This window comes from Pan troglodytes, chromosome X, assembly GCF_028858775.2.
Source record: "Pan troglodytes isolate AG18354 chromosome X, NHGRI_mPanTro3-v2.0_pri, whole genome shotgun sequence".
NCBI classification, from domain to species: Eukaryota; Metazoa; Chordata; class Mammalia; order Primates; family Hominidae; genus Pan; species Pan troglodytes.
The window spans coordinates 4,407,420-4,430,311 of NC_072421.2; the positions used below are offsets into that span (position 1 = coordinate 4,407,420).

The 22,892-nt window shown below is 40.4% G+C and overlaps 1 long non-coding RNA gene and 1 pseudogene across 2 annotated transcripts; one reads left to right on the forward strand and one right to left on the reverse strand.

Moving 5' to 3' along the window:
- Window positions 1-6,330, reverse strand: LOC134809327 (uncharacterized). 2 transcript variants are annotated; one of them, XR_010154775.1, is made up of 2 exons: window positions 6,108-6,330; window positions 1-254 (listed from the first exon to the last, which is right to left on the reverse strand). It is a non-coding gene; the product is annotated as an uncharacterized LOC134809327 (long non-coding RNA). The 2 variants fall into 2 exon arrangements; XR_010154776.1 differs by lacking the exon at window positions 6,108-6,330 and adding an exon at window positions 5,806-5,888.
- Window positions 6,331-21,504: 15,174 nt separating this feature from the next.
- Window positions 21,505-22,010, forward strand: LOC100608751 (large ribosomal subunit protein eL24-like; annotated as a pseudogene).
- The last annotated feature ends 882 nt before the right edge of the window (window positions 22,011-22,892 follow it).

Sequence of the window (22,892 nt, forward strand, 5' to 3'; positions counted from 1 at the left end):
TTATAAATAATTGATAACCTTGGTTTTGATGCCACGTCCTCTTCAACAGTTGTTGGTTGAAATGACACGTGATTCCAGGTGAGCTTTTCCAGATAAATTGCCCTGGAACTTCAGACTTTGTCGGGTGAATCGATGTGGAATTTCAGAATGGGCTGGAATGTCTAAGATGGGCATGTCCAATATTCAGCTCAGTGTGGGGAAACTGGTGGTGGCCAGGGCTGGTTGCAAGCTGAGTTGTAGGGGTGACAGTTCACCTGAGAAACAAAAAAACATGCAAGTCCTGGTTCATGAGGAGTGATTTCACAAATAGTGACCATGGAAGTCAATGTTGAAAAAACAAATAGATTCAGGGCATAAGGGTGCAGGTTTGTTACATGGATATGTTGCCTAGTGGTGGGGATTGGCCTTCTGTCCCCTAAACAGTGAACATAATACCAGATAGGTAATTTTTCAACCCTCATCCTCTCCCACCTTCCCCCTTTTAAAGGTGTCCAGTGCCTGTTATTCCATTCTATAGGTCCATGTGTACCCATTTTTAGCTCCCACTTATAAGTGAAAACATGTGGTATTTGATTTTCTGTTTCTGAGTTATCTCACTTAGGATATTGACCCGCAGCTCCATTTATGTTGCTGCGAAAGATACAGTTTCATTCTTTTTTATAGATGCATAGTATTCCTTGGTGTGTGTATACCACATTTTCTTCATCCAGTGAACATTTAGGTTCATTCCACAATTTTGCTATTGTGAATTGAGGTGCAATAAAAATGTAAGCATAAGCATCTTTTTTGATAATTTCTTTTCCTTTGCATAGATAATCATTAGTGGAGTTGCTGGCTCAAAGGGTAGATCTATTTTTAGTTCTTTGGGAAATCTACATACTGTTTCCTATAGAGGTTGTACAATTTACTTCTCACCAACAGTGTATAAGCATTCCCTTCTCTCTGTACTCTTGCCAACATGCGTCTGTTGTTTTTGGAAGTCAGTGTTTTTCTACAAGACCTTCATATTGGCTATAAATAGAAGTGATACCTTGGAAGAGAGTCTATTTCTGGACAGCCAGAGAGGGAAATGGGAACGATCAGGAAACATACCGGGATTATAAGAGAGCTTCATTATTTTGGTCTGGCTTGAGTCCGTAAATGGAGTAGCCTCTTAGCGGAACAAAATTTCCTCCAATTGTAATGGTAGTTGCCAGAGGCAATAACAGTGAAAGAGCCATTTAAAAAGTCAAAACCAGAGGAATCATTTAACTAGAACCTTCAATGGCTTTGAGTCACTATGCCAGACAGCTCAATTATCTTATCTCTGCCGTGAAAAGCTGTCTTTTTCTTGTACTTACATCTCTTGAGCAGAATCTCACATAAAACATGCCCTAATTACATGGTCCCTATTAGACACTACACCAGGGAGTGCTTGGCTTTGATGGTGCCCAGATTGTCTGAAGTCTGCAGAAATCCACTGCAGGCAGAGGCATTTGGGTGGACCATGTTCCCAAGATTATCACTTTGTAAAATATGGCTCTTGGGAGGGCAAATTTGCATGTAGGGTATTCTGAGGAACAAGTGTCGTACTGCCATCCTAAGGGTCCCTTATGGCAATGCCTGAGTTATGTGTAATTACAACAGCCATGGGTCTAGAGCTCAAGCCTCCTGCTTCCATGGAACCAATGCATTCAAAGGTTGTAAGGCACCTTTGAGATTTTCTAGGCTGGCTACCAAGTCCTATGTAGGAGAAAGATGAAGTCTAACAAAGCCAGGTGATTTTCAGCCACACAATGTGTACCTTGATCTAGGGTCAGGTTATTCAGCCTCCTACTACACCAAATTTTAGAATACAATTTTTATTAGGTGGGATTTAATTAATGTCACTGATGTATAAAAGTAAAAAGAACATGTTACAGATGTAAGATATATAGATTATATATTTATCTGTATACATAAGAGAAATAGATGGACGGATGGATAGATAGACAGATGGATAACTAGAAGATAGAAAATTACACACATACATTCATAAATACATATATACATAGATGGATAGATAGATGATTGACAGAGAGAACAATATAGGTAAATGTAGATAGACGATAGATGATAGAAAGATAGACAATAGGTAGATAGATGTTAGATGGAATAGATGACAGATTAATGATAGGTAGATAGAATAGATAGATAATGAATAGATGATAGAAAGATAGACAGATAGACAATAATAGGTAGTTAGATAGATGATAGATGGAATAGATAGATAGATGGTGGATAGATATATGGAATAGATGATAGATTATAGATGGAATGAACGGATAGATAGAATATTGTAATAGAATGCATCTACCTGAAAATACAAGAGAGAAGAAAAAGAGATTGGGAGTTTTTCCACTCTATAACTTTGGGGCAAAGAAAATAGCATTAATGAAAAAGCAAAGAACGGGAAAATAAAAAGTTTTTATTCAGAACCACCCTTCCAGCAAAAGAGAATGTAGGGCAAGCAAAATATTAAGCATTTCATACTCACTTGTGTAGGCCATGGGAACTATTACGAAAAGGTGGATGTTGCATGTTTCAGTATATTTTTTGTTTTGTTTTGTTTTTGAGATGGACTCTCGCTGTGTTGCCCAGGCTGGAGTGCAATGGCGAGGTCTCAGCTCACTGCAACCTCCGCCTCCTGGGTTCAAGCAATTCTCCTGTCTCAGCCTCCCGAGTAGCTGAGATTACAGGTGCATGCCGCCATGCCTGGCTAATTTTTTGTACTTCAGTAAAGATGGGGTTTCACTGTTTTGCCCAGGCTAGTCTTGAACCCCTGAACTCAGGCAATCCATCTGCCTTGGCCTCCTAAAGTGCTGAGATTACAGGTGTGAGCCACCATGCCCGACCTCAGTACACTTTTAATATACACAGAGCTTTGCCACATTTTGGAGGGTTACCTACTATTGCAATTTCTGGATTTTTATTTCATTTTTTATGTTTGTGTCTCTCCATTTTAGTTTAATGTAATGCAATTCAATAGATTTTCTCATTAAAATAAAATCTCAGCCTCTCTCCATTGCATAGGATGAAGCAGGCATGATGTAGGGCAAGCTCACTGGCTGGATTCAGACCCTTGAAGGAGGCCAGGCGCGGTGGCTCATGCCTGTAATCCCAGCACTTTGGGAGGCTGAGGTGGGCAGATCACTTGAGGTCAGGCGTTTGAGACCAGCCTGGCCAACATGGTGAAACTCTGTCTCTACCAAAAAACCCCCAAAAATGAAAATACAAAAATTAACTGAGTGTGGTGGTGCGTGCCTGTAGCCCCAGCTACTTGGGAGGTTGAGGTGGGAGAATCCCTTGAACCTGGGAGGTGGAGGTTACAGTGAGCCGGGATCATGCCACTGCACTCCAGACTGTGTGACAGAGACCCTGTCTCAAAAAAAAAAAAAAAACACAAAACCCAAAACAGACCCTTGAGAAGTGAGCATTTTGCAGTATTCCATTTGGGAGCTGGCTATTCTGCTTCCTCCTAACATCCCAAAGGACACAGGATGGCCTGAGCTCCCAGGTACCCTGGGTTTCCCAGTAAGAATTCCAGGGTTGTTGAGAGAAATGCAAATTGTCTCTGCAGAGCAGCAGACCCCAGAGCTTAAAGGCTTCTCTCTGTTCACAGATTGCTGCATGGAGATGAGAGGAAATAGAGGGTGAACAGATCTCCTGCTACTGCACATGCTACTTTTGATTTCCCAGCTGGTGTTTGAAGGCTGTGCAAGGTGTTGGTTTGCAGGATGATGGAGACCCAGATCATTGTGAATCCATGACCGTGTGGCCGTTTGCATCGACTCAGCCTTACTGCAGATACTAACCTTCATTCCCCTCTCCAGCTATGCACTGGTTTTCTGCATACCACTTGGAATTTATGTTGGCTCTGAGTCATCTGACTCTCACATGAGAAAGAACCAAATAATGACCTGTTATTTTAAAAGAAAGTATCTGCGTATGGCTTCTTGTCTGCCGAATGTTGCACATTAGGCCTTTTTTATTGAGTTTCAAATAAACCCCTGAATTAATTCTGCAGGCAAAGGCATTGATGTTAGCACCATTCGATCACTCGAATGCACGTCATAACAGCATTTTAACGTGCTTACAGCAAGGGGGATGAGACCATATCGAGGATGCACTTGGTCGTTATTAAGGTTAAAAACACCAAGATAGCTGGGTGCGGTGGCTCAAGCCTGTAATCCCAGCACTTTGGGAGGCCGAGGTTGAAGGAAAAGACCCTCTCATATTATTTTATATTGTTTTATACTCAGTACCTGTTTTAAGCAAAAACAGCAAAGAAGTAAAACCAAAGACAGGCAGCTTGGTGCCAGGCCTGAAACCAGGCCTGGGCCTGCCTGGCCTACACCCAGTAGTTAAAAATCAACTCATGACTTAGAAACCGGTATTATTCATAGATTCCAGACATTGTATAGAAGAACACTGTGAAACTCCCTGCCCTGTTCTGTTTCTCTCTGACCACTGGTGCATGCAGCCCCTGTCACGTACCGCCTGCTTGCTCAAATCAATCACGACCCTTTCATGTGAAATCTTCAGTGTTGTGAGCCCTTAAAAGGGATAGAAATTGTGCACTCGGGGAGCTCGGATTTTAAGGCAGTAGCTTGCCGATGCTCCCAGCTGAATAAAGCCCTTCCTTCTACAACTCGGGGTCTGAGAGGTTTTGTCTGCGGCTCATCCTGCTACAAGGTGGGTGGATCACTTGAGTCCAGGAGTTTGAGACTAGCCTGGCCAACATGGCAAAACCCTGTCTCTACAAAAAATACAAAAATTAGCCAGGTGTTGTGTTGTGTACCTGTAGTCCCATACTCAAGAGGCTAAGGTGGGTGGATCTCTGGAGCCTGGGAAGTCAAGGCTGCAGTGAGTGGAGATCATGCCACTGCACTCCAGCCTGGGTGACTGAGCGAGACTCTGTCTCAAAAAATAAAAATAAAAATAAAAATAAAAAGAAGAAGAAAAGAAATGTACAATAGATTATTGTAAACTACAGTCACTTGCTGATCTATTGAACACTATGTCTTTTTTCTCTTATCGAAGTGTATATTTGCAAAGCGGGAGGATTTCTTGAGCTCAGGAGCTCGAGACCTGCCTGGGCAACCTAGTGAGACCCTGTCTCTACAAAAAAAACACAAAAGCCAGCCTGGCATGGTGGCATGCACCTGTAGTCCTAGCTACTGGGGAGGCTGAGGTAGGAGGATTGCTTGAGCCCAGGAGTTCAAGGTTACTGTGAGCTATGATCGCACCACTGTACTTCAGTCTGGCAACAGAGCAGAATCCTGTCTCCAAAAAAACAAAACAAAAAACCAAAAGAACCTAAGATATTTGCATCCATTAATCAAACTATTTTTATCTCCCTTCTCTGCTCCCTTCCCAGCCTCTGGTAGCCACCAATCTACTCTCTATCTCCATGAGATCCAGGTTTTAAGCTCCCACATGTGAATGAGAACACGCAGTATTTTTCTTCTGTGCCTGGCTTATTTCACTTAACATAATGACCTCCAGTTCCATCCATCAGGCCTCCTTTTTTCACGGAGGATTTATTTTAGGAAACTTGCAATTGTGAGTTCTTTCTCTACCTCTTTGAGATGCAAATCTTCTCCCAAATTTTCTTCTAGCCTCTTCCTAGTTTTGCAACCCAGGAAAGACTTCAGAGCCATCCCTTTAAAATGCAATTATTGAAGGAGATGATACATCTGTGTCTCAGTTTTTGTAGAAGGGCAGATTCCCAGTTTTGAAAAATTCCAATGAGCCAACGCAGATAGCTTTACAGCATTTCCTAACCTCTTCCTGATGTCTCCAGTTCCTTCTCAGCATCCCACCCCGGCACTTAAAAACTCTCCAGCCTTTTGTTTCAACAAAGTTAAGCTCCTTCTCTCTTCCATATTGCAATAGTCCTGACTGAGTCCTTCCTTGAAGGTTTAACTTGTCTGGTGCAATTTTTTCTGACAATGTCCAGATCAAATGATCCCACAGAAACACTGAGTGTGATTTTAGCCTGAGAAGGGGGAGGATGAGAAGATAGATTGGGAGGCAGCTGTGTAGGCAGGGGACTTGGCCACTCCCTAAACCTCTCCCAGTCTCACCTGTAAATGGAGTGCATAGGCAGCAGTGCTTCTCTTCCAAGGCTGGGGTGATGGAAACAGACTATTGAGGGCATCTGGAAGGGCATCTGCGTCAGGGTTAGTCCTCAGGGCATGGTGGCCAATGGGTTTCTTTTGGTTGACTGTTGACAATGCGTTTGTTGAATGGCAGCCTGCACTAGGCAACGCTGAAGCCACAGAAGACACCGCAGTGGGAAAACCAGCATAAGCCGCTGCCCCCAAGGAACCTCGAAGCCCAGGCAGAGGACCAGCCATCCCAGTCGCACAGGTAAAGTGTGTCACCTGTCAGGTGGGCTTGGGGTGAGCGGGTGGGGGGAGTGTGTGTGCAAAGGGGGTGTGAGTGTGTATGTGTGTGAGCACATGTGAGTGTGATGGCTAGTGTGACTGCATGTAAGGGAGTGTGAACAAGCGTGTGAGGGTGTGTGTGCAAGTATGTATGCATATGAGAATATGTGTCTGTGGATGAGTGCATTTGAAAGCCTGTGTGTGTGTGTGTGTGGTCATGAGGGCAAGTTAGTGACTGAATGCGCAGGATGTGTGAGTGTGCATGGAACACTGTCAGTGTGTGTGTGGCAAGTGTGTGAGGACAGGCAGAAGTGTGTCAGTGTTGTGATGATGGAAGTGTGAATGAGTGTATGAGTGTGCAAAAAGGTATGGACTGAATGTGCATGGAAGTGTGTGTGTAAACTATGAAGGCATGTAGTATGTCAGTATGTGAGTGTGCAGTGCATGTGTGTGGAAGGGTGAGCGTGTGAGTTAGTGTGACTGCTTGTGGGTGTGTTTATGAGTGTGTGCCAGTGGGTATGAGTGTGAGAGCATGTAAAAGTGTGTGTGTAGTGTGACAGTGTGTGTGTACTGTGACATTGTGTGGCTGCGTGTCAGTGTTTATGAATGACAGAATGTGAAAGTATGCATGTGTATGTGGGTGCATACATGTAAGTGTATGAGTGTGCGTGTGATGGTGTAAGTGTAGGGTTGTGATGCATGAGTGTGAGTGTGGCTGTGTTTTTCAGTATATGACTGTGTATGTGTATTGGGTGTGGACCTGAGTGTGCTAGTGTGCAAGGGCAAGTGTAAAGGGCATGAGAATGCAAGTGTGTGTACATGAATGAGTGGGAGTGTGTGCATGGGAGTGAGTGCATGTGCCTGTGTGAGTGCACTCTCAAAAGCGTGGAAGGGTGCAAGCCTCCCCCACTAACTCCTGTCCCCTGCTGAAATCATCTTTCCCACCTCCTTCCCTGCCATCCCTACAGTGTAACCCATAAGAGTGCTGGATTTCCTTCCCGGCACTCTGCCCTCTCCCCATTTCAGGCATCCCTGCACACCCATTCTGTACAAGAAGGAGGTACCTCTTCTCTGCATCCGTAAGTTCTGCACTCCAGGGGTAGCTCCCCACGGCTGGTCCACAGACCATCACCCACCTCCCAATTGCCACCCAGAGGGATGAGAGAGCTTACAACAGTGGGGACAGCTGGTGCTAGCCCCTAACCCTACTAAACTTCCATAGAGACCCTTACAGGGCTTTTCCATTGGGAAAAGTTGGGGAAAACCCAGGAACATTCAGAAGTGCAGTGACACCATGTCTTGGATGGCTTAGGAGGGATGCCGTTTATCCCGGGAGACAGGATTGAGTGCTAGAAAGCTGGGCAGGGGGCTGTTTGAATAGCTGAGGTGAGAAAGTGGGGGAAAAAGTGACATAGTAGATAAAATACAAGGTAAAATAAAGTACAGCCATCTGAAGAAACAATGTTGGACTATATTGGGCAGATTTAAAGATTATGTGTGGGCAGTCATGTTATCTACCATGCCTCCCACTTTAAATTCATGTTTTCTTAGAATGTTATTATTCTAACATATATTTAACTATTTCAAAGCATAGAATTCGGTGGCATTTAGTACACAGCATGCATAATATTGTACAACCATCATCTCCATCTCCCTGAACTTTTTTATCACCCTCAAAAAAGAATATCACCCCCATATTCATCAAGCAAGTTAATTTAAATTATTAAAAAAAAAAGGCATCAGAATTTTGAGCCCTAGTCCACACTTTTTGTTTTGTTTGTTTTTTGTTTTTTATTTTTTGAGACAGAGTGTCGCTCTCTCATCCAGGCTGGGGTGCAGTGGCGTGATCTCGGCTCCCTCCAACCTCCACCTCCCGGGTTCAAGCGATTCTCGTGCCTCAGCCTCCTGAGTAGCTGGGACTACAGGCGCCCGCCAACATCCCGGCTAATTTTTGTATTTTCAGTAGATACTGGGTTTTACCATGTTGGCCAGGCTGTTCTTGAACTCCTGACCTGAAGTGACCCACCCGCCTCGGCCTCCCAAAGTGCTAAGATTACAGACATGAGCCACCACGCCCGGCCCACACTTATTTTTGAAAAGCAATTCTTGATTTCATTTATTTTAAAAGGATCCTCTCTCTTCCCTCTGTTATGGTGATTTTTTTGTGTGGCTTAAATAGTAAATTGAACCCACTAGATGGCACCAAACACTAGCATTTAAAAAAAAACCCAACAACTCAGAAATCAATGATTTTTGACACAATCTACTGTTCTTTCTTAGACCTTCATGTGAGGTTTAGCTGGGGGGTGAAAATGCATGAATGGCAATGTTTTTGCAGTGGAAGGAGCTATCTGGTGCAGAGAACCCAACTATGTAATTATTATTGCATCATAGGTCAACCAGATGTGCTTAGAATGTGAGAAAAATACAATTTCCCCATCATTTCCAGGTGAGGTCAACCAAAGGTGAGTGAAACTGGCTCAGTCACCTGCTTGGGGCACTTCCAAGGTAAATGCTGCAGGCTCCCAGAGGAGAAAATTAAATACACAGGGATAATGAGACTATGCAAATTTTTAAAAAATTTCATAATCCCAGTGGAATAGCTTATTTATTTATTTATTTTTACAATGGAGGTATTTACCTGTCTGAGCTATTATGAATAAAAATGCATGGTATCAGTGGACACGTCTTTGTCTATAGGCTATTTCTATTTTTTTTTTCTTGGTTACATGTTTAGGTTCATATGCTGCACTGTTTTTCAAAAGTTGTCTTTTCACTTTGCACCTGAGAATGTAGGAGGGTTGTAGTTACTTTATATTTAGTGCTTGTTATTGTCAAGCTTGAAAATGTTATTTATGCTCGTGGTCATGTAGGGATATCTCATTGTGTCTTTAATTTGCAGTGCTCTGATCACTAATAATGGTGGTATCTTTGTTTATATACCTATTGGCTCCGTGTGTGTGTGTGTGTTATTTTTCTGTGAAGTATTTGTTCATATATTTTGTCAGTAGTCTGTTGAGTTGCTTGTCTTTTGTAATTGAGTTGTTTATATATTCTGAATATATAATAAATATATTTTATGTAATGTTTTTTCCCAGTATGCAGCTTATCTTTTCTTTTATTAATGATGTTGTTTAAAGATAATTTTGAATTTTGATAAAGTCCACTTCATCCATTTTTAAAAATATTATGATTCATGCTTTTTGTGTCCTATCTAAACAACCTTTTCTTTTCTTTTCTTTTTATTGCAACCTCCACCTCCTGGGTTCAAGCAATTCTCCTGCCTCAGCCTCCCAAGGAGCTGGGATTACAGGTGCACGCCACCAAGCCAGGCTAATTTTTTTTTTTTTTTTTGCATTTTTTTTGTAGAGATGGGGTTTCATCATTGTTGGCCAGGCTGTTCTCAAACTCCTGACCTCAAGTAATCTGCCTGCCTCGGCCTCCCAGATTGCTGGGATTACAAGCATGAGCCACCATGCCCAGCCCTAAAAAATCTTTTCTATACCAAGTTCAAGAAGAGTTGTTCATGTGTTTTCACCTAGATGCTTAATAGTTCAGCTTTTTCATTTACGTCTATGATACATTTTGATAAAACCTTCTAAATAGTGTGAAAAAAGGGTTTTTTTTTTAAAATTCCTAAAAGAATACTCAGTTATTCTTACACCATTTCTTGAAAAGCTTATTATTTCCACGTTGAGTCAATTGACCATGGATGTGTGGTTCTATCTTATATCATTGTTTTCCCTGTCTGTCCTACTGCCTGTGACACATGACATTGATACTGTTGCCTTCTAGTAAATCTTGAACTTAAGAAGCATATGTGCTCTAATTTTGTTGTTCTTTATCTAAATTACTTTGCTATTCTAGGTCCTTGGCATTTGCAGGTAAATTTTGGAGTTAGCTTGTCAATATAAAAAAAATCCTAATGAAACATTGATTGACATTTCATTGAATCAGTAGATCAAGTAAGAGGAAATTATCAGCTTAACAATGCCAATACTTTCAAATAATAGAGATGATATATCTCTCTATGTATTGGTCTTCATAAATTTCTCTCATCAACATATATATTTAAAAACTTTCAGTGTTCAGGTGTTGCATAAATTTGCTAAATCTGTCTCTCAGTACTACTTGCTATTGTAAATGACATTTAAAATAATTTGTTTTCCAACTTTTTGTTACTGATATAATTTAATTTTTTTTTTTTTTTTTGAGATGGAGTCTTGCTCTGTTGCCCAGGCTGGAGTGCAGTGGCGCAATCTTGGCTCACTGCAAGCTCTGCTTCCCAGGTTCACGCCATTCTCCTGCCTCAGCATCCTGAGTAGCTGGGACTACAGGTGCCCACGACCATGCCCGGCTAATTTTTTTGTATTTTCAGTAGAGATGGGGTTTCACCGTGTTAGCCAGGATGGTCTTGATCTCCTGACCTCATTATCTGCCCGCCTTGGCCTCCCAAAGTGCTGGGATTACAGGCTTGAGCCATCGCATCCAGCCTAATTTAATTTTTAAAATTAGCCATGTATTCTGTGACCTTCTAAATCCATTTATTATTCTGGTAGCTTTTCTGCAGATGCTAGAGAATTTTCTACATGCAAGATCATGTCATTATGAATAAAAACTATTTTACTTCATTCCAATATATGCCTTTCCTTCCCTCCCTCCCTCCGTCCCTCCCTCTCTGCTTGCTTGCTTGCTTGCCTTCCTTCCTTCCTTCCTTCCTTCCTTCCTTCCTTCCTTCCTTCCACTGAATAGGATTCCCAGTACTATCTTTAACCTTTTTGTTTTACCCAAAAAGCTAGGCAGCTGCACCCTGCATTCGTGTTTCATCCTTGGTCTGCCTCAGTCATGAGGTGCTTCCTACAAATATGGCTGTCTCTGTGATTTCTCATTCAACACCATTTTCTCTAAATGTTGAATTTAGACTGGTCGCAGAGGAGCTCTTACCATGAGTCCATAGCACACTTTCCTCATTATTGCCAACAAGAAATATTTGTCTTGGACTTCTGGTTTCTCCTTCCATGGAGAACTGATTTTTCCTGGATATTAGAATTTGCAGCCAGGGTTATTTTCTCTGTCTTTTTCCACAGCCTTGTGTGGCTTCTACTGCTTGTGATTCTGAATGTCTTCTATCTCTTATTCTCATAAAAAGGAAGGCAGTGTTTCTGTTTTTCACCTTTATTGTGTTTTTTGAAATGATTTCCAAGTAGAGGAGAGTTCAAGATGGACTTTATTACACCATTTCTAACCAGAAATATTTCTCTTAAATAAGCATTTTAGTAACAAGGTCTTGAGTCAGCTAGGAATAGTGGGTAAAGATGTAAAAATACTTACACTGTTTGCATTTAGCAATGGGGCTGAATTGGTGACATAAGAGGATTTCTTGATAAAGAAGAAGAAAATCAGAAAGGTTATATTTGTGAATTTCATATGTTAACCAGCTCTTTGTAACTTTTAGTAATGTATGTTAATGTTTAAGCATAAAATGTAGCTATTTTAAGTATCAGGAATTTTAGAACTAGCTTTCTTCCTGAATTGTAGTAAAAATCATCTATTTATGGAATGGGAACCTTTGTCTAAATCAAAAAAGAAAAAAAGAAAAATCAGCGATTTAAAACTAAAATAGTATTATTTTTGCCTCTTTTCAGTGATTTCTGGTCTCTTTTTGTAACTTTAAAAAATTGGACTGTCACATCTGTGCTATTATATAATGCTCGTCGATTCTTTGAATAGTTTTTAGGATCAAATTGAGAACTTACATTTTATGGAAAGTCTATTCCAAACTCTTCGTAAGTGCAAAAGCAATGGAGAATAGAAATCATCATAACAGGACATTAAAATTATATTAATTTTCTGTTAAGTACTGAGTTTATGTTCTGTCTGTGTTGCAATAATATTTCTAAAATGAAAAATAAATAGTTTCAGGGCATTTTTGTTTGCATTAAGCATGAGAACCTACTCTGTCTTACACATTTAGAGGGAAAAAATTGCTTCCGCTGGCAAGCATTAGAAATGTGAACATTAAATTATTTATATTCAGTGGGGGTACAGTTGAATAATGCACATTATATGGGATCATTTAAAAGTAAATGGAAAACATTATCTGAATCCAAATATACAAATATATGCAAGTGGCATGCTATTGTAGTTCGGTTAAATAAACGCCCTTAGGAATTTTAAGAAAACGTGGGTTGCCAAATCAATTTGTGTTTGAACATTGAAAAGAACATAATAAGACCTAGAAGAGGGGGCATAGTTTTTTCACGTTTTCAGAGTTGTGTTTTCTTTTAGTTTGGTTATGTGCAAATTAAGATTGTGTCTTGAAGAGAGGCTATTATAAGTGTGTGTGGGGAGTGCGGTGGGTGGTGTGGGGTGGGACACTCCCCATGGACTAATTTAGAGTTTAAAAATAAGGCAACATTTCCTCCCATTATTTTGGTCCATTTTTAACGTTTTTATGCATTTTTAAATTTAATTATATTTATTCTTCTGTTTGCCAGGCACCATGCGAGGTGCCGAGGATGCAAAATTGAATAGAGTCTTCCATTACGAGATTTCGAAACTAAAGAACACAGCAGGCAGACAGACAAATGAAAAGTCAGCAATGGCTGAATGGTGATGTGTGTAAAGCACACATGTGATGTGTGATTGCTTTCAGACCATGGAGATTTGCATGCAATACCCAGAAAGCCCATAGAAATAAAAGGACCTGTGAAATGGAGTCACGCGTTTTCTTTATTTTTTACATGTTGTTTATTTCTTCGGTATTTCCAATACTCTCTCCTTCATGATTTTGCTTATTGCACTCTCTCCTTTTCATTCCTTCCTCCCTCCCTCCCCTCCTTGCTCCCTCCATGCCTTTCTCTCTCTCTCTCTCCCCCACCCCTTGTCTATCTTTGTACATACACATAGGGAAGCATGCATAAAACATATAATGGATTGAGTTTAAATAATAATTTATAAAATTAATATCCATTACCCAGGTTGAAAAACAAAACAAAAAACGCCAACCCAATAATGAGATGTCCAGTCATTCTATCTTTTGTATTATTTTATTGTCTATGTAAATATCCCTCAACAATACATTGTTTTGAGGGATATTTACATTGTTACAGTTTTGCCTGTTTTTGAACTTCACATAAATGGTATCATAGGGCATATAGTTTTGTCTGACTTGGTTCTCTCACTATTATGATTTTGAAATGCATTCATGTCGATACATGTACACGGAGTTTATTCATATTCACTGCAGTTTTATTGTGTGAATCTACCCTATTTTATTCATCAAGTCCAATGTTGATGAGTGCATCGGTTGTTTTCAGTATTCTCTGGTCATGGACAACGTGGGTATGAATATTTGCTCATGGGCTTTGGCATTTTTTTTTAATTGCAAGGCCCTAGAGAATGAGCATATTCAAGTTTACTAGAAAATTCTCACTGATTCCAAGGTGGTTGCGGGACTATTTTATTCTCACCAAAAAAATGTATATGAGAACTTGACTGCTTTCTATTCATACCAATACTTGGTGCAGCCAGACTATTAATTTTTGCCATCTGTTGGCAAGCAATTTTTTTAAAAATTTGCATTTCTCTCATTATTATTGAGGTTAAGCATTGTTTTATAGATAGTCTGGCCACTGTTTATTCAGTCTCTCAATAAGTGGGTGTGTTCTTTTCAAGTTTGTGGATGTTATGAAAAAGCAATTTATAACTCGTACAGATACTTTTTAACATTTCTGCTTCCTTAAGTGGTCAAGAGATATATCATTATGCTTTTTAATAATTTGTATAAGTTTAAGAGGTACAGGTGCAATTTTGTTATAGATATATTACCTACTGCCTTCTGGGCTTTCAATGTATCCATCACCTGAATAATGCACATTGTACTCATGACAGAAATTCTCATCCCTCACCCCCTCCCACTCTCCCACCCTTTGGAGTCTCCAATGTCTGTTTTTCCACTCTCTATATCCATGAGTGTGCATTCTTTAGCTCCCACTTACAAATGAGCATGTCTGGCATTTCACTTTCTAAGTTATTTTACTTAAGATAATAGCCTTCAGTTCCATCCATGTTATTGCAAAAGTCATGGTTTCATTTATTTTTATGGCTGAATAGTAGTCCACTGTGTAGATATACCACATTTTCTTTTTCAATTTTTTTATTCTTATAGATTTATTTTATTTATTTTATTTTTTTATTATTATTTTTGTTGGATATGAAGTCTCATTCTGTTGCCCAGGCTGGAGTGCAGTGGCACGATCTCGGCTCACTGCAACCTCTACCTCCTGGGTTCAAGCAATCCTCCTGCCTCAGTCTCCAGAATAGCTGGGACTACAGGCATGAGCCACCATACCTGGCTAGTTTTGTATTTTTAGTAGAGATGGGGTTTCACCATGTTGACCAGACTCGTCTCAAACTCCTGACTTCGGGTGATCCACCTGCCTCAGCCTCCCAAACTACTAGGATTATAGGCGTGAGCCACTGCCCGGCTTGGCCTATGCTTTTTGACCAGCAACAACAGCCAATGATTTCAAGCCTTAGACGGGGTGACCTGCTCCACTCCAAGGAAAACTTCCTCTTTCTGCCTGGCCAGTATTAAATCAAACAATAGCCCTCAGCAATTTAATGGGCAAATCACTCCTCTGCCATTAGCCAGGGAATCCACATTTATCATTTGAGAGATCAGCTGTTATTCTGTTCTTGGAACAACTCAAATTTTCTAAAACACAGAAGGCTCTCCGTATACCATCCCAAAGCCACCTGTCAATTGGGTTAACTGGTTAAGTGTCTTCTCTATTTCTTCTTTCCTGGCTGGCCCTAGCCAAGTGTCTTCTCAAACAATCGATTAGTGAAGTGTAAATATAAGTCATTCAACTGACCCTTTCAATTGCCTTTTGAGAATATCTTTTTAGAGTATGCAGATGGAGTTTGAAAATGGTCAACTGAAGTTTTTGTTGCTATGAGGAAGAACATAAAAGGACAATGTGAAAGCTTCATTTTCTTATTCTTTCTGATCCATTGGTTAAAAATTATCTTTTGAAAATCATTTTTCAATTCCCTAACAGCATCATAAATCTTACTTACTGTATCTTGTATAACAGCCACTCATGTCCAGGCATGGTGACTCATGCCTGTACTCCCAGCACTTTGGGAGGCTGAGGCAGGAGGATGGCTTTAGGCCAGGAGCTCAAGACCAGCCTGGGCCACATAGTGAGATCCTATCTCTACAAAAAAAATTTAAAAAATTAGCCAGATATGGTGGTGTGTGCCTGTAGTCCCAGCTACTCAGGAGGCTGAGGTGGGAGGATCCCTTGAGCCTGGGAGTCCAGGGCTGCAGTGAGCTAAGATTGCACTGCTGCACTCCAGCCTGGGTGACAGTGTGAGACCCCGTACCTAAAAAACCAAACCAAACAAACAAACAAAACTCACTCAATATGTTGCCAAATTCCAAATCAGTTTGGAAAGAGTGACGATTTGTATCTGTGGAGATGTTCAGTAATGCATTTAGTGAAGCAACAGTCTCGTGGAAAGAAGCTCAGGCATGAAAGAACACACTCTAGGTTCTGAAAGTGTTTCCAGAAGTCACAATTGTGTTCGATCAAGAAGAGCACCTATGAGTATATGGATAGCTCTAAGGAGATTACTTTGAAAGAGTAAGATTCTTTATCTGTGTACTTTCACAGACTTAAATAAAACACATGCATTTTAGAATAGTCAGTGTTGCCCTTAAATATCATGCTTGGTACTCCCCAGTACTAATAGTTTCTGCGGCTCTATGTGCAGAAAACACAGGTCTTTAAAATGAAAGTTTTGGGGCCAGGTGCAGTGGCTCACACCCTTAATCCCAGCACTCTGGGAGGCTGAAGCAGCAGGATGACTTGAGCCCAGGAGCTCGAGACCAGCCTGGGCAATATAGGGAGATCCTGTCTCTACAAAAAACATTTAAAAAATTAGCTGCATGTGGTGGTGCACACCTGTAGTCTCAGCTACAACTACATGGAGGCTGAGATGGGAGGATTGCTTGAGTCCAGGAGGTTGAGGCTGAAGTGAGCCATGATCGTACCACTGCCCCCCAGACAGAGCGATAGAGCAAGACCCTGTCTCAAAAAAAGGAAGTTTAAACGAATATATTTCTGCATTCTTTTTTTCATCTCATACTACCAAATGGCAAATGAAGACACTTCATTTTCTTTACTCAATCCTTCAATAAAAATATGCTGGAGAATCAGATGCCTTTGTGTTTGTCGTTGATTTTTATTTGGGGATAAATAAAGCATTCTTTATTTTCATTGCCCAAGAGTATTTTACGTATTGAATTTGCTTGAATTATTCTGAATTAATGACTTGCTTTTTTTATGTACAAATATGTTGATCATAGGTCTAAGCTAGGTAGTATAATTTTTTTCTGGCCCCCTAAAAATTCAAAAGTTTTAAGAATATTTTTATGTTTTCTTTATTATGAAAATAACATGAGCGCCCTTTAGAATTGGTGATCTCCTGGGGAAGATAAAGTTATATACTTATAAATAAATAATAACTCAGGTTCAAGGATCACATAAACTTTCTACAGAGAAAATAGCACAAGAAGTCAACAGAAGACAAAATTAAGCTGTATCTATAAAGTATCAAAAGTCACTAAGTGAAAAAAGCCAATTATGAATGTTTAATTGATGATTAAATTTTCATTTTTTAGCCTGTACACCTGGCTTGCTTTCTCATTCCACAAATTTGAGCAACTGTATATCTGTAGTACATAAATAACTGGGTGAGAAGCATAACTAGGCAATACAATATTATCTCCAACAATATTTTGGTTGTTTTGCCAAATAGAATGAGTGTATACTCATAGATCAATAATTTTTCTCTTTGAATTTAAAAGACATTCAAAGAAATTTAGATAGAGTGCATGCATAGAAGGCCTTGATATTTTCTCATTTTCCTACTTCTTGAGAACAACTTGTTAAATACTTGCACTATATTGACCTTTAAAGACGTGCCCCTTATGAGGGAGAAGTTTTTTTGTTTTTTTTTTAGACAGGGTCTTGCTCTGTTGCTCAGGCTGGAGAGCAGCAGGGCAATCACAGCTCACTGCAGCCTCCACCTCCTGGGCTCAAACGATCCTCCTGCCTTAGCCTCCTGAGTAGCTGGGCCTGCAGACTGTGCTACCATGCCTGGCTAATTTATTTTATTTTATTTTATCTTATTTTATTTTATTTTATTTTATTTTTTGTAGAGGTGGGATCTTTCTATGTTGTCCAGACTGGTCTCAAACTCCCAGGCTTAAGTGCTTCTCCAACCTCAGCCTCCCAGTGCTGGGATTACAGGCATGAGTCACCATGCCCTGCCTGGAAGAAGTTAGATCCAGAGTTCCTTCAGGGAGGAATCCTTCTTCATTTTAAAGTTCTGTTTTCCCTTATTCCAGAGCCATGTATTAAAAAAATTAACATATCGTTTCGCCTTTTGATTACCTGATTCTTCTGTTTGTCCCTCAGAATACTTTACCAGACATATAACAATATATGGCAATAATTAGACTCCAACTATTTGCTATGAGAAACAAAAGTATTTATTTGTTGGTGTTTAATCTTGACATGAAAAGAGGTCAAAAACCATAATTTGAGCAGTTAACACATGATTTATTGTTAAAGGGAGAAAGTCTAACGTTGTAAATTATTTCTCACAGCAAACTTAAAATCCACATATGCTTAATCTTTTAAGAGTTAATGGCCGGGCGCAGTGGCTCACGCCTGTAATCCCAGCACTTTGGGAGGCCGAGGTGGGTGGATCACGAGGTCAGGAGATGGAGATCATCCTGGCTAACATGGTGAAACCCCATCTCTACTAAAAATACAAAAAATTAGCCGGCGTGGTGGCGGGCGCCTGTAGTGCCAGCTACTCCGGAGGCTGAGGCGGGAGAATGGCGTGAACCTGGGAGGTGGAGCTTGCAGTGAGCCGAGATCGCCCCACTGCACTCCAGCCTGGGCGACAGAGCGAGACTCCGTCTCAAAACAAAACAAAACAAAACAAAACAGAAAAAGAGTTAATCTTTTTCTTCCATTATTAAACATCAATGCACCTGAGCAATTTTTTTTTTTTTTTGAGACAGGTCTTCTCTTTGTCACCCAGGCTTGAATGCAGTGGCATGAGTATGGCTCACTGCAGCCTCAACCTTCTGGGCTGAATTGATCCTTCTGCCTTAGCCTCTCAAGTAGCTGTGACCACAGGCATGCACCACCACACCCGGCCAATTTAATTTTTTTTTTTTTTTTTTTTTTTTTGTAGAGATAGAGTCTTGCTATGTTACCCAGGCTGCTCTTGAACTTCTGGGCTCAAGTGATCCTCCTGCCTCAGCCTCCCAAAGTGCTGGGATACCAGGCATGAGCCACCATGCCCAGCCCGCCTGGGCCTTTCTGAAAAACATCCCAGTTTTTCAGGAGAACAAAGAAGGTTTTCTCATTCTACCAACAATAGAACTTCCCCGAAGAGAAGCGGGTGCGCTAGCAAGGTAGAAATGGTTCCAAATGATGGATGACTGCACACTTGGCATTGACAATGAGTCCTAGCCTTCTGAAAGCTGCCTTGGCAATAACATCTATCAGCAGAGAATGTTTCATGGAAAGACACTGGCCATGCGTCCCCTTTTCTGGTTCATAAAGAGTTCAGCATGAGAAACTATGAGTCAGAGAGACAGAAAAAAATATAGACACTTTCTTTTCCTGAGATGGAAATTTCATTGCTTAAATGATAAATATACTTACAGAACAGCCAAAACGATGGTGTTTTAAAAGACATCAAAACTAAAGCCAATTCTCTTTTCTGAAGGAAACATGAGGTTGTAATATTTTAATGCGGCTGCTGGAATTGTGTGTGCAAGTGCTTATAGAAAGAGTGGGGACAGGACAATTTCTTAGGAAGTGGAAATTATGAAATTGAGTGAGTCCAGACCCTGTCAGCCCAAGTTCAGATTTGAAATGTGGTGTTCACATGCCACTTCATTAAGCTCTTTAAATACATTGAAATTAATGATGTAAGGTACATTTTGTTTAAAAGCATGCTGTAAGCAGGGAAAAAAAAAATCAGAGGTGGTTACATAGATAACAAATGTTCTACATTGTAAATTTCTGGAAATTTGAAATCCATACAATGTGGCTCATGCCTGTAATCCCAGCATTTTGGGAGGCCGAGGCTGAAGGATCATTTGAGGTCAGAAGTTCAAGACCAGCCTGGCCAACATGGTAAAACCCCATCTCTACTAAAAATACAAAAATTAGCTGGAGGTGGTGGCAGACACCTGTAATCCTAGCTACTCGGGAGGCTGAGGCAGGAGAATCATTTGAACCCAGGAGGCAGAGATTGCAGTGAACTGAGATCACACTACTGCACTCCACCCTGGGCAACAGAACAAGACTCTATCTAAACAAACAAACAAACAAACAAAACAAAAAAACCCCAAACCCAACCAAAAAAATTGAAACGCCAAAACACTGAGAATATATATATATATATATATATTTTTCCTATGAAACCAATGATGTATCACTTTGGGGTCTTTTACATTTCTTTTCCATCTGTTTTTCAACTTATAGTAATAATCAGATCATCTTTCATAATTCAGAGTCATAGAATTTGTTATTTCTGGACCTTTTTTGATATTGATTTGCAATGTCACAAAATTTCTCAGCTAGACTCTCAAAAACTGGCTATGAACATAGTATGATTCAAAATACATTTGCAGAATGCAGTTTCCATTTTTATGGTCCAAAACAATTTATTTGAAGGAAAGGGGACAAATTTGTAATTGAGATGGGATGGATGAGGGCTTTGTCAACTTTCTAGGATAATACTTCATTATGGAGAAATGCATTGCAATTTCTAATACAGAGAAGTGTGATTTTCTGCATGTGTATCTTTTGTTATTTAAATGGAAGAGATATGGGGATTATTTCACATTTATGAATTTTTAAAATTCAGGCCACAATGATGAAAGCAAGCAAGCATGAGGACGTGACACACTGCTCCGAAACTTAGTGGCTAAAAAAAACAACTACTCATTGTTTAGCACAAGAGTGTCTCTGGTTTTGTAATTTGGACTGGGCTCAGCTGGGGGGCTCTTCTTTTCTTGCCTGGGCTCCCTCATGTATCTGTGGTCAGTTCACAGGTTGGCTGGGGGCTGGAGGGTCTAGGACAGACTCAGGCAAGGTGACAACTCATTTCATCTCCTAGTGATTTGAATGAACTCCAGTAGTTTGGCTCTGATTTGTATACGTGGGACTTGGGTCGAGGTCCAAGAGCTGAAACATGAAAGACCTTGTGAAGCCCAGGTTTAAAACTATCATGCTATCCCTTCCACTGCATGCTGTTGACTAAAGAAAGACAATGCAGATTCACGGGGAGAGCTAATGCACTTCACTTGTTAACGGGAGGAGTGACAAAGTCGTCTTACATAGGGTGTGGACAGGGAGGGGCTATGGCAGGTGGCCAGTTTGCAATGAACCACAAATAGTAAAACATACTATTGTTGAGCTCTCTAAAAGTATATTATATTTCATCTAAAAAAATAAACAATCTAAGAGTAGTGTTGAAATCTCTCTAGAAAAGACCTTATAGCTAGATTTTTAGGCTTTCATATTGATTATGATGATACCAAAAAATTAAACTGTTGGATTAACTTGGAAATTAACAAAAAAAGCACAGTATAGCTTTTTAATGGTGCGCTTCCATTATTCATTATATAAAGTATTTAAATCCAGGAACAGATAGTAGGGATTGTCAAACAGAAGCACTTTAACTGAGAGCCATAGAGATGTGTCACTAAAGTATCACTTAACTCTAGCCCTTTAATAATGCACACTCACGTTTTTAAGGGAAAAGAGTGAAATAAAATAGAGCATGTAACTTTCATATAAGGAGAGGGGGAATATAGAAATAGATTTTAACTCAATCAATTCAAGAGTAGGCAGCAAAGAAGAAAATGAAGAGCGTTTGGTAAATGGAAAACACAAAATAAGCAGGAGAAAATAACATCCGATATATCAGATATAAGAATAAATGGAGTTCTCTTTGCCATCTTTTCTCCTTCCATGGAGCTGCTGCCATGAATGTCGAGGTTTGCAGTTTCAGAGGGTACAAGATCTACCCCGGACACGGGAGGCGCTATGCCAGGACCAATGACGAGAAGGTTTTCCAGTGTCTTAATGCAAAATGCGAGTTGGCGTTCCTTGCCAAGAGGAATCCTTGGCAGGTAAACTGGACTGTCCTCTACAGAAGGAAGCACAAAAAAGGACAATTGGAAGAAATTCAACAGAAAAGAAGCTGCTGAGCAAATTGCAGAGGGCCCTTACTGGTGCAATCTCTCGTTGACATAATGGCCAAGAGGAATGAGAAACTTGACATTAGAAAGGCTCAATGAGAACAAGCTATCAGGGCTCATAAAGAAGCAAAAAAGGCTAAGCAAGCAGCTAAAAAGACTGCAATGGCTGCTGCTAAGACACCTATTAGGTTGGTGCAAAAGAAATTGCGTTTTTGCCAAAGGCAGCACCTAGGCAGACAATTGCAAAGCCTGTGGAAGTTTCAGCTCCCCAAGTTGGTGGAAAACGCTAAGCCGACAGATCAGATTTTAAAGTAAAGATTGGACTATAACTCTAGGTTGTGCTGGAGATTTTATTCTCATAATAGGCATGTTGGGCCTTACACGGTCATAGGTGAACTAATAAAGTTAAGAATGCAAGAGGTAGGTATTTTATTAAAAAGTCTATTTGCTTAGCTGGGGTGTGTCGGGCACATTACAAAAACTTCTTTGTCTTAACTTTTTGGTTACATGGCTGTAAGTACTAGGATGTTCCATGGCTGTAAGTACTAGGATGTTACATGGATTTGCCTGGCTCGGTGACAAATGCCTGTAGTCCCAACATTTGGGAGGCCTAGGCAGGCAGATCGCCTGACCTCAGGAGTTCAAGACCAGCCTGGGCAACATGGCAAAACGCTGTCTCTACAAAAAATACAAACCCTGTTTCTACAAAAAATACAAAAAATATAAAAATGAACTGCAGGTGCATGGTGGCATGCACCTGTAGTTTCAGCTATTTAGGAGGCGGAGGTGGGAGGATCACATGAGCCCAGGAGGTCGAGGCTACAGTGAGTCAAGGTTGCACCACTGCACTCCAGCCTGGGTGACAGCGAGACCCTGTCTCAAAAATGAAAAAAAAAAAGGGTGTACTTTTTAGACTATTTTATAGTTAAATTACTTTTTCCCATGATAGACAAATTTACTTTATATTGGGTTTGCCTTGTAGCCATTGGTATCTTGCCTATCATTTGCTAATAGGTGAGTTGAAGGTGCTTAAAACTATCAGCTGTATTAATCTGCTCTTGCTTACCGAAAATACGCCTAAATGAAAAGCATGGCTGCTTGAGTAAAGAGTATCCTTAGCTAGACTCCTGGAGTAGTTTGTTGAGCTGGGGGTTTGCCAGAGCCATGCTAAA